This window comes from Psittacula echo (assembly GCF_963264785.1).
Source record: "Psittacula echo genome assembly, chromosome: Z".
Classification (NCBI taxonomy): Eukaryota; Metazoa; Chordata; class Aves; order Psittaciformes; family Psittacidae; genus Psittacula; species Psittacula echo.
The window spans coordinates 15,196,544-15,207,492 of NC_137742.1; positions in this window are offsets into that span (position 1 = coordinate 15,196,544).

Sequence of the window (10,949 nt, forward strand, 5' to 3'; positions counted from 1 at the left end):
AGCTTGGGGCTGGGTGAGAGGCAGGGATTTATTCTCAAGGGGTTAAGCAGCAAATAGGTGACAGAAACTTAGAAACATCTGACCAGATGTGGAGGCTTGACCACCCCTATTTCCCTAAAGCTGGGCCAGGGAAGCATTGGGCAAAGGTGGATAGCACATGGCAGAGTGCTTAATCGTTTTCCCAGGAACTGTCCTGAGTGTGCTGCTCAGTGTCTCCAAGGCTTTTTATTAATCATGTTACTTATCATTCAAGCCGTATCAGATGCCAGCATGACCCTGGTGCTGCTACAGTAAGAGCTCTTGCCCACTGACAAACACGTGTCCTTTTTGTCACAGGTACCTGTGCAAACCAGCAATGAAGCCAGCAGTCCCAGGTGCTTGTGCCTTTCTTTGCAATTTAATCCCCTTCCCAAAACTGCAGCTTTTACCTTGCTTCCTGATTTTCCACATGAATCCCAAAAGACAACACCCTCCACTTTCTAAGTCTAAATGCCCACCTTGGTGCCAGCCTTGGATGATCTGAGTTAGGCTTAGCACTGGGCACTGGCTGTTGGGCAGAGCTACTCCCTTCTTGCTCCTCACCTTGCCCAGGGCACACTGCATCTTGCTGCTCTCCACCACTACTCCGTCACCCTGGGGATCAGCCACTTGGGAGTCAGCAGCTGGGTTTAGTCAGGTCATCCTGAAGCAAAATAAGGAAGAAGAAACCTACCCCAAACCCAGGGTTGTGGAGCTGCTTATTCCCCACTGGTGCCTGCCACAGGTGCCTATTAAAAGTTACTATTTTGTCAGCCAGGCTTTGATTTTGAACTTTTTCATTCTGTTCATAAAGCAAAATAAGCCAGGTGGGAAATCATTCCAGCTCCCTCCATGGCAGCATCATCCCTCAAGGGGCAAATCTCCTCACTTTAGAAGACTAGATAAACTGCAACTGTGGTTTACTCATGGAGGGCAGCAGTCACATCCCATCAGCCAGATGTGTCTTTATATCAGCATTCTGTTTCTTGGTGTGTATGTGCATACAGTGGAGATTTTCCTTCTCCAAAGCAGTAACTTACTCTGATGTCTGAGTCAAGACATCGTCTGCACCAGTGAGCGCATCCCTCTGTACTGCTCCATTTTCCTGTCTGTTTAAGTCACCAGAGGCACCCCTATTCCCCTTGTGAGACAATGAGGTGTCCCCACTCCAGTGTTTCGATGTCTCACAGATGAGTAACAGCCCAGTGCAGGAAGCTCTGCGAGCTCCTGGCTCTCTGCTCTCCAAGGACACGACCCAACAGGTCCATGAATGCCCTCTTCCCAACCCCTGCAATGGAGACGGCCTGGCAGCGCTGTGACCGACTGTCCCTATTTCTCTCAAATATCCATTCACTGTCAAAGCATTTTAGTTTGTTTATCGTGCACAATAAACAAAGATGACATTGTTCCTTTCCCCCTGCTATTTCTTTTTAAGCTTCCCTCAGTCTTCCTTTCTAGGAAAACAACAGAGCCAGTTCTCTCAACACCCATCCCCACGTCATGTTTTCCAGTTCCGTACTTTGCTGTTACATATGAGAACAGCATGGAAGAAATGGGGCTACTGAGCACCGACACCCCATGTTCAGGCTCACAAACCAGCAGCTTTTCAACCTTCCTTTTTTGTTCTGCAGACCCTTAAATAATTTGTAGTGGCAATAGCGGCAGCATTTGTGGTCACTTTTTGTGGACATGGTGGAATTTTCCTCAATTTTCCTGTCTTTTGAAGACACCGGACGGGCAATATTTAGTATTTTATTTACAGTTCCATTTTCTACTGTTTGGTTGTTTTTTTTTTCTTGCTACAACTATCAGCAAAGCAGAATTAAAAAATGAAATCATCAATTTATCATGTTTAGGCAGTTTTCATTCGAACTGATTGTTCTTACCAAAACACAGGTTGCTTTTTTTAGAACTAACAAATGCTCATACATGGGGTCTCAGCAACCTTTACTTATGTGTTGAGATTAACCTTTTGCAGTTGCAAATCTGGAGAAATGCTGTACACTAATGCTACAGCTGGTGCTACCTTAGGAGCAGCCAGCACTTGCAGAACAAGAAGAGACAAGCAGAAAATAAGGATGCATGCTGGAATGGGGCCAGAAAACATGGATGGTTTGCATCTCTCTTCCCACCCTCATCACGATGGTGAAAACTGGTGCAGTCTATGCCCTCTGTCATTACCCAGCCTTTTAATTCAGCTGCTGTGATTTTGTAGCATGACTTTCTTTCAACAGCCACAACACTACGTGAAACTCGTAGTCTGTGATTTTAATTACTTTGCAGAAGTACTTGTATTTGTAGTTCCCAAGTACCTCATAAATGAGCCCAAAATTAAAGGCTCCAGCTCACAACTACCTTGGTGTATTTCACCTACAGGGGCTGTGCATTGTAATCATCCATGGCAGGATACTGTCAGCATCTCATATCTGTGCTGGCTTCATGACTCTACCCCCCCTTGATTTGACTTGTGGGTAAATCTGCACAGGTGGGGGGCTGCACAGCTGTGCATCCCACAGGCACACCCTGCATGTGGACAAGGCACATGGGGGAGCATTTGCTGCAGTGGAGTGTCCTGTGCTGAGGCAGGGGTGCTGGTGTCTGTGGAGGGGTCAGACCCATCTCTCCTCTCCCAGAGCCTGAGCTCTCAGCTGCTCTCATACATTAGCCCCATCCCCAGCAGTGTTCAAGGCCAGGTTGGATGGGCTTTGGGCAACCTGGTCTTGTGGATGGTGTCCCTGCCCATGGGAGGGTGGTAGAACTGGATAAGCTTTAAGGTCCCTTCCAACACAAACCATTGTGTGATTCTATGATTTGCCCTGTAGTGGCAGAGCACAGTCTGGGCTAAGTGGTCTGAACTCACAGCGGATGTGACACAGCTCTGTCCCTGCAAAGAAACCTGCTACTTCCATGTTCCTTTGCGCTGCCGTCGAATGAGTACCTCCATGCCAATGAACAGCGAGCCTCAGCTGTCCGTGAGCTGTGTTAAATACCAAACCCAACTGGTTTTGTCTGGTTTTACCAAGGTTTGAACAAGCTGTAACTGAACAGCTTCCAATACCTTCAAAAGACATTGCAAAACCATCATCCTTTATTTCTTTTAGACCTGAGGCCCAGATTATGGAGTGAGACCTGTCTTGAACTTGTCCCTGCTGTTCTTCACTGGCCAAAGCAGTTGCAGGGTTTGCAAGCTCAGCTGTGTGGTTTCATCTTTGGAACAATCAAAGCTTTTCCCTATTTCTATAGCTCTGCAAGTTTCAGACTTTTCACAGCAGTATTCTTCAATCCTGCTTAAATGACTTTGTACCCTTGACTCCACACCTGCCCGATACTCCGTGTAGCTAACACATCATGCCTAGTTGCTGTCATACCAGTAAGCTGCACCAATGACTCTGACTTTCGAGACTGCTTCTGAAGAGTTGGAGAGAGCAGCATGCCACCATGCAATGACGGCTTCATGTGACATGCTGTGATGTGGCACCTGTCTGTGTGCACACTAAGACTGCATGTCACCCCCCACGTCATCTGTGGTTAAATAAGCCACAAAATTCCATGACTTTCTAGGACCAGTAAGTGCTGTGAGGTAAGTGGCCTCAAACATAAAGCCCATGTTACAATGTTACAGTCACCATAGGAACTATCATTGCCATTTCACTAAAACACACTGAAGCCTTGGCCCCTCCTTCCTGCCACTACATCCTTCACTCTGGAATAGCGACGTCCACCACACAGAACCCTCTCCAGTAGAGACCCTCTGGCTCACCTCTGCAACCCCTCAGCCCAAACCTGCCAGAAAATAACATCTCAAAACCCCAGCTGTGTTAGAGCCATAAGCCAAGGAGGACTTGGGTAAGTCAACTAGCCTTCTTCCTATCATCACACCGCATGGCAGGAACAAGAAGGCTTCAGTGAACAATGTAGGTACGCACTACAGCATGGTGTGCTTTGAGAAGCTGCTCAGAGAGTATCTGCATTACTACTACCCGCTCTGTCGATCAAGAAGCCAAGGCTATGCTTGCCAGATCCTGTGGTTATTTACTCTGGCACGAAACTAAAATACCTCTGTTTGTATTGGAGCATGAGCAGAATTTAACTCTTACTGAAAAATAAACATGCAAGTAAAGAATATGAAAACATATAAGAGTGTAAGAAAATATATTTATTAAATTCCATGGCAGTACTATGGTAAAATTGTTAAATACATGCATATTTTTAGACACCCAAGCAATACAACAGGAGTTACAACAGCCAAGCAAACTAGGTTTGAAACGTATGCAAAGTTGGTATCTTAGGTTAGGTTAGTCTTAAATGTCGTCTGCCACACTGGAATATTATTTCCCCACCATGATCCCACACTTCCTTTTTCAAGCATGCATTTGTTTAACTGCTTAGCTAATAAATTTTCTTGTTGATATACTGCTGAATCAGTATTTTACTTGGTATGCTACAACTTCACTAAAGTGCCTTGTGATGATTTTGCTTAAATTGTGAAACATTTATGCAATACTGGATCTGGAAGCTGAAAAACTTCAGTATCATTTAGCAACAGAATTATGTTAAATGACTGATTACATTTAGTGTGTTAGGAAGACTATTTTGTCAGCTTGATTTATTGATTTATTCTCAGAATTATTTTCTATAGATGACTATTTCAAATTGGCAAACAATATTTTCACTAGTATTAAACAAAAGTCCATTAAAATCTTTGTAAAAACAGAACATGAAAACATCTCTAAACAAATTATTTACGCTGTAAAAAATATGGCATAAAAAGACCTAAAAAAACCCATTGAACCTGTTCACAGTATATATTGTGAAAGTTACAGCATTGTAGTACAACGTTGTTTTGTTTTTCAGGTGACCTGTATGACTCCATCAGCTCCACTTTTTTGTGTGCCACAACTGGATCAAAGTTCAAATTACTGTTACCTTCGAGTAGGATTTCAGAGTCGATTCAGTTATTTATCCTCTTTTTTTGCTATCCCCTGTGTTAAAAACTTTTCTGACATGCTATGAAGCATAAAATTTTGTCCATCCCAAGCCATTCTTGAATCACATTAAGGAAATATTGACAAAGTGATGTTCAAAGATTCTTTTTTTATTGTTTTACTACTAAACATGTGAGACCTTGCCAGTTTCTATTTTACTTTGCCCTGCTTGATCAATTTCTCTTTTAATTTTTCTTAGCTCAAATAATGAAAATGAAAACATTTCATTTTCTGCTTTGTTCCTGGTTAAGTTTTGCTTACTACATTTCGCCCAACATGAGACCAAATGAGTTGGAAAGATATTGAACACTCTCATGGAAGTTGTGCATGCGCTTCCCCTGGAGCTTGCTTTCATGTAGCAACAGTCAAAGTGCAGGTTCGGGACCATCCAAAAACCTACCTAAAGATTTTGTTGGGTATCACATTAAAAAAATAAGTACATCATCTGCTCTGCTGCACCACAAAGTCACCTGGGCAGTGTTGTCACAAGAAGAGGGTGAGACTGCAGAGGGATTAACCCCAGCCTCTGATGTAACACCTCACCATTAGACCAGCTCAGCTGCAGGGAGATGCTGAGCCACTGCGCTCCGAAATCAAAAGTTCTCTGGAGACATATTTTTTGTTGCAAACGCAGAAGGAATCAATAGACTTTTTTTGTGGGGAAGAAGTATAGTCATGCACCCTGGGACAACTGGTAAAGTTACAGAAACCCCTGCTAATATCATCCGAGGTTTGTTTGCATACTATGCAAAAAGCAAACAAACAATGCAGTCTCAGAAACACTGGGGAAAATCCAGAGTTACATAAATTAGGGAGGGGAGGAAAGAAAATCGTTATGGAAGAAACTGTATTCCAGATTTTAAGGAGATATTTAGAAACTCAAGAAGCACGAGGAAATTAGTTTTTAAACTAATTTCTAACTAAAACCAAACATTCTGAATCCATGTCATTTGGGTTCTGCAGCTGGGTTTCAAGGCTTCCTAAGAAAAACGGAAAGAAAAAGCCAACAAGAAAACTTGCAAACTGCCAGCAGCATCTCTGAAAATCAGCAATACAGAGCATTGCTTAATGCACATCAGCACAAACTCTGTGCAGTGCGTTGGGAAGAGGGCAGACAGCAGCTATTTCCTCTAGACAAAACTGCATCTCAGAACTCACATAATAAAGTACAGTGCTCAAAAAAAATTGTTTTGGGAATTGCAAGCCAATTTCCTCTGCAATATGCACCTAGGTACCTAATGAGGTAAGTATATATGTGCATAAGTGTTTAGGACTTTTCTTCGTGTTAAAAACATTAATGCCATTGGCACTGAAGTCTTCATCGAAGAAGATGCTATTTACATAGGAAGCTCTTGATAGATTTATGGTGCATGGGGCCTTGTTAGCAATCTCATTCTTTAAATAGCTACATTTCCCTATGTACTTCAACTTCTTTACTATATTTCTATCTACTTGTAGGTATACAAATATTGTATTTACAAAGCAATACTTGTCTAAAAATAGAGCATACGCTTTCTTTTTGCCTTTTCAGAGTGATGTCTAAACACTTTCCCACTCCAATGCATCCAATTGCCTTCACTTTTGCTACTATGTATGCTCAACTGAGTGTCCTGGAGTCCAAGATCACAGGTAACACTGCAGCTCTAAGCTTTACCCAGCTGAATGTATCAAAACAAACAAATAAACAATAAAGGTGGCTTGAACATGCCTCTTCAGAACAGCCCCAAAACTTGAGGTCAGCAGGAGCTTGTTCCCAGCAAAGGAAAGCTCTGGTCCCTCACACAAACCAAAGATAAACGGTCCATTTGCCAATTGTGCCATGACGGACAGAACGGCTACTGTTTCCCTTTGGAAATGATTTACCCATGAAAGCCTCAACTACAGACATTAAAGACAGCTACCACAGCCAATATGAGTCTTGGCTCCTAAGTCTGCCCATGCAGCCACTGCATAGCAAGGGAGGTAATTCACTGCCTGCTTCTAATACTAGCTTACTATTTTGTTGATATATTCACTAGCAGTTCTGTGAGGTATATCACATGCAGATCTACCATCCCAAAATTTAATTTACAAAATCAAGATCCCCTTGAATGTCAGAACACCAAAAACAATGAATGTGTCAAATAGGAGAGTGCACAATGTTACATCAAATGTGACTGATGTTCCATGCATACAGTGAAAAATACAAAAACCCATTACAAACCCCAAATTGTCACATATGACAGGCATGGCTCAAAAATAAAAAGTAGCAGCACCGATGATCTGCTTCAGAAAGAAACTGCTTGGCATTAACACCTTACATCTCTGAACACAGAGGACTGAAGCAATGAATTAGGAGTAATAGTGTTTTAGACAAAATCCCTTCTGGTTGTATCCCTTCTGGAAGAAATTTTTTTGTTGTTTTGCTTCTTTTTTGTTCCTTTTTTTTTTTTAAAAAAAAGATGAACTTTCTATCCTTCTATAAAAAAAAAAAAGGGGGGGGGGTGCAAAAAGCCAAAAGAACGTAAACAAAATTGATCTTCGATAAGGGAATAAGAATTTTCAGAAAATGATGGTTAGGAAGTGCAGTACTTCAACTTTCCTAAGATATTTTTCAAAAACAATTTGACTGAAGAGGCTCACCAGGAAGCCCAAAGGCACTAACACAAGGAGTCTGATCCCCTCTGAAGCCCAGAGTTTTAGACTTACAATTGTTACCAATGCATGCAGAGGCTAAACAGCACTGTGCTTTGAAAATGAATTTGGTATGAAGACATTCCTAAAGACACTTCATTGGTTTAACATGGAACTTGTGCTCGGAAAGTAAGTCCATTCCCTGGCAGTCCCTGTCACTCATTCTGATTGCTCCATGCATCTAGGGATGTCTCCACAAACTTAGTACAAACTCTTTCACTATCCATGTGGTATTTGGATTCGCTGCTGAAGATTTAAGATAGGCATTTGAAAGGAGTCCTCACCAGAAGGACTGAATAGGATAGTACTCAAAGGAAAACAGAGATGAAGCAGCTGAGCTTTAAAGTGCTGGGATGAAAACTGCTTACTGGTTCATAATCATTAAGCTACAGTAAATGATACTACATATACTGCACAAACATGTCTCTCCCCCATTTGCCTCACTCTTCTGTTACTGATACAAGATTATGGGTATGCTGAGCCACTACTATTAACAGGACTCTTCTGTCCTACATCCTGGAAGTCAGAATACCAGTCAAATAAAATACAAAGTTTGGGGCAAAAAAAAAAAAAGTAATGGATAATTAGATGAGAGTGCTTTGATAACATGGAGGCCAACCCTGTATTTGTGGACCTTACCTAATCACAGAACCATTGAAAATGCTGTTACCTTGGAACACCAGAGTACGCAATGCTTGTGATTTAGCATGGGAGCACTGTGAAGGGTGTTAGGCTGCTCCCTGCAAGCTCTGTGTGTTCTCTGCAGCTGCCTGAGCTTCCAGTCTGTCAAATTAAAAATTGCTAGTTCTCCCAAACTTCAGTCTGGTTTTGTTTCTTATAATACAGAGCCATATGAAAGCAGTTACTCCTCATGACCAGCTGTTCCACCTTTCTTTGGTTCATCATCCAATACTGATTGCTCCTTTGCATTGAGAAACTGCTCCATAACAAACCCAAACCACTACCCTGACACGCTGTCCGTGACATCTCCTGCTTTCAATTAAAAACATATGGCAACACAACCTAAAATTCATCTTAGAAGATCAACACATTAAGCTAAATCTGCACTAGCAAAAAGAAATCTGCGCCAAAAGAGATATTGTGAGAAAGGATCATTACTATTAGGATTTAGCTACCTCTCAGCTATTAAGCACAAAAGGCAGATCTGCTTTCTTTTCTGTATTAATTTAGTGTTCTGAGTAATAGGCAGTAATACATTAGGCATGAAACTTTCTCTTGTGGTGATGTCTAGTGACAGTTGGACACCAGCTATTTGCAATGCCAGTCTGTCTTTTGACTTGCAGCCTTGTTAATGCGAAGATTCAACCTCAAAAGCAGAATCCTACTTGCACTTTGAGTTCTTTCAGACACACCCCGTGCTCTGTCAGGTGTGCAGAAAGATCTGTTTTTGCTGTCTTCACAGCTCACTCAGGCAGTTGTTACTTAACTTGGATGCTATTTAGTGTTTTGCCTTTTTGTCAGTTTTGGAATCCCCCTGTTATTGTCACTGTATGGAGAAGGCAGAGACATACCAACATCTGAAACTGTACCGTCCATTGCTGTGATTAGGTTTAACCTAATGCTTGGCTTTACTCTCCAGATCACATGGTTTGAAAAACAAATGTCTGCCAAGCTAGCTATCCTTCTGGTCTGCCCCCACACCCTCACAACTAGCAGCTTAGCCATCTAAGTCTCCTTATCTGTTTTGGATTCTTGTTTAGAAAACTACTCCCCTATCTTATTTATTCAATCAACACAGACTAGCTGAGGGAGCTGACATTTAAAAAAAAAAAAAAAAGATTTGGTTAGGTCTTTATGGAGACCCTTTTTGATTAAGCTCTTTAACATCTGACCTCTCACCGCTGTGTTTTACAGAAAGCAACAGTAAATTAGAAAGCACTTTCCTGTAAGACAGTGAATCTTGTGTGCCACAGTCTGCAGTTCACACAGTGAAACGTTACGATTACAGTGAAACGTTACGATTACAGCTGCCTGAAGATGCAAACGTGAAAACAAGCATTTTCAAAGATGATTGCTCTGAACACCCCTTTAAACAAACAAATGTGTGTAATTAAAGCGTTCTTTGCACCACATGTCTTGTAAAGGAGAGGTAGAATTAGTGGCACTAAAATCTCCTTGGGTTTGGCCACTAGAGAAATCCCACCTTGTACTGCCGGGTGGGATTTGTAGAGAAGGTCCTTTTGGATAGACACTGGAGAGCAGCGAGGCAGCAGGTGGCAAAACTAATACAATAAAGACCATCCAAAGAACAACTTGTTCTCAGGGAGTTAGTACTACTACCTCTAATTTTGTGTGCCAGACTCCTTGGACAGTTAATGTTAGCAGACAGAAATTTCCCCATGACTTACATGTACTGTATAGTGCAAAGACTGAAAAACATTAGGGGCAAATGGGAGTATTGTACCACTTTGAAGCAGATCTGGAGCTGAAGCTATGAAATACAAAATGCATTAGTGCAATACGTTAGGAAAGATTAACTCTTTAACCAAAAGATAGAAAAAAATATAGAGCATTCTACATTAAAAAAAAAAAAAATTAAACTATGCAGTTCTTGTTGAGGTTTAAAACAGTGTTACACTTTTTTCCCCAAGTTTGTACCCCTGAGTCAAACATTGAATAAACATTGTACAGTAGGTACAGAAACTAGTGTCTAGTTAAAAAGCAACAGATTCGAATGACCATTGCTTCAGAAGTGTTAAACAGTGACAATACCCTTCCATATGGGAGAAGAAAAAAACATAGCACTCTCATTTGTTCTTAGTTTATAACTAGGCAAAAGATTTCAAGTTTCCAACCACATTGTTTCCATGTGTCAGGCTGAGGTTTGTGATAAATGAAGCCTTCAGTAAGGAAACCTGTTCGGGCTGCATCATTTGATTATGCACGGTTAAGAACAACTACAACAAAGCAAAGCAATCTTTCCAAGTCTTAAGTTGCATGAAACCATGTTAATCTTGGAGCACTGTGTGAAAGTAGGCAGAGTTCTTTGACTACAATTATCAGGAGCTCTAAACTCAATACCCCTTATATCCAATATATTTTACTAGAGTAATAACTAAATTGCTATAACTTTGGCCTCTCAGCCTCTATGAAAATGGAACATTAACACTTTCACTAACTTAAACATGGTAACATTCAGCTCACTAGAACCTCTGCTGACTGTCTCCAAGAATAGTTCATGCCTTTTTCACTTTTCTTCTTCCTATCTTCACAACAACAGGAATAAGAGCTTATTTAGAAGGCAGGTGCAAC